This window comes from Oryx dammah, unplaced genomic scaffold, assembly GCF_014754425.2.
Source record: "Oryx dammah isolate SB20612 unplaced genomic scaffold, SCBI_Odam_1.1 HiC_scaffold_21, whole genome shotgun sequence".
NCBI classification, from domain to species: domain Eukaryota; kingdom Metazoa; phylum Chordata; class Mammalia; order Artiodactyla; family Bovidae; genus Oryx; species Oryx dammah.
Genome location: NW_024070205.1, coordinates 38,225,055 through 38,227,130, shown reverse-complemented (window position 1 = coordinate 38,227,130; position 2,076 = coordinate 38,225,055).

Below are 2,076 nucleotides of genomic sequence, written 5' to 3'. Positions count from 1 at the left end.
GGAAACTGGGAGTTTGAAGTATACTGTCTTTCCATTAGCTAAATTGTGACAGCCTTGGAAACTGGGAGTTTGAAGTATACTGTCTTTCCATTAGCTAAATTGTGACAGCCTCTCATTGGCTGAGCTGTTTCCAGGCAAGGAGAAAATCTCTTCCTCCTAGTTTCATTCCTGCCAGAAATGCAAGGTACATCTTCCTGTTGGGATATATATTGACTTTGACTGGTACGAGCCTGAGAGCTCCCATTCTGGCCTCTTGACTCCATTTCAGTAAGGTTTCCCCTTATTAATCTGCATAGCCTCTGCCCTCTTCTGATGCATAAATACTCTTAAAACAGTCTTAGAAAAGTGCCCGTAGTGTCAGCTCAAACACTTCCAGGATTGGGCAATTGACTCCTCCCCATGACCTGTAGGTGGAGTCCAAGCTCCTTAGCTTGGCTTTCGGGGATCAGACCATTTCCCCTCCTCCAGCTGACCTCCAGACAGTTCCCCCCCACACATTATGTTTCAACCAACCTGGATAACCCACAAAGTCCAGCACCCACCATGCATTTAAACCTCCCTGCTTTTCCTTGGTTGTTCTGCTAGGGATTGCCTTCTAAGTCAGAGTAAATCAGAGATTTTCTCTACTCTTCCTTCAAGTCCCAATATTTATCTCCTCTGTGAAACCCCTCATGCACCTCCCTGACAGCAGAATAAATGATTCATCTTTGTGCCCCACTGCTCTCTATACCTTGCTCACCCTTTAGCTACTTCCATCATAATCTTGGTGTCTAAGAGAGGGTGAAATGCCTTATTTCTAGGTCCCAAAACATAACCCGTGCTGGCATTTAACAATCAACTCACTTATATTTAACAGGAAGTTACTGTTATTGATCAGTATACTGTGAGAACGAAAAAGATACATTCCCTGCCCTCACAGAGCTGAATGTCTAACAAGAGGGATAGAAAACCACCATAGAAAAGACACATATAAATAACAGTTGTTGATAATTGCTAAGGAGAAGATAGGGATATTATGATAAAAAATAATGGGGAAACCAAATATCTATGTTTGATGAATTAACAAGTCAAAGAATGAATTAATTAAATCATCCAATCAAAGAATAGTGGAGAACTCTGACTTTATAAGGACTAGTGTGTGTGTGGTTGTTGCAAGCATGTACACTGGAGCCAGGCTGCTCGAGTTTATATCTTAGATCAGCCACAAACTAGCTGTGTGACCTTGCACAAGTACTTAAGCTCTCTGTGTCTCACTTCCTTCACTGATAAAATGTGAGATAACAATATTATCTCAATCAACTGCTTATTAGTCAGTTTTGGCTGCATAACAAACAATCCCAAAATCTCAACGGCTTACAATCTCTACATTCCTTTTCTTTGTCATGGGTTTTTTCAGTCAGCTGAAGTTCTGCTGGGTTGGGTCATGATCAGCAACTCTTGGCTGAGGCTGCAGATTGTGGGTTGAGTTCAGGTTGGCTCTGTGTTTCTTCTCATTCTCCATGGACCAGCAGTTTTCCAGGTTTCAGTTCAGTTCAGTCACTCAGTCGTGTCCAACTCTTTGCGACCCCATGAATAGCAGCATGCCAGGCCTCCCTGTTCATCACCATCTCCCGGAGTTCACTCAGACTCATGTCCATCGAGTCCATGATGTCATCCAGCCATCTCATCATCGGTTGTCCCCTTCTCCTCCTGCCCCCAATCCCTCCCAGCATCAGAGTCTTTTCCAATGAGTCAACTCTTCACATGAGGTGGCCAAAGTACTGGAGTTTCAGCTTTAGCATCATCCCTTCCAAAGAAATACCAGGGTTGATCTCCTTCAGAATGGACTGGTTGGATCTCTTTGCAGTCCAAGGGACTGTCAAGAGTCTTCTCCAACACCACAGTTCAAACGCATCAATTCTTCGGCGCTCAGCCTTCTTCACAGTCCAACTCTCACATCCATACATGACCACAGGAAAAACCATAGCCTTGACTAGCCGGACCTTAGTCGGCAAAGTAATGTCTCTGCTTTTGAGTATACTATCTAGGTTGGTCATAACTTTCCTTCCAAGGAGTAACCATCTTTTAATTTCATGG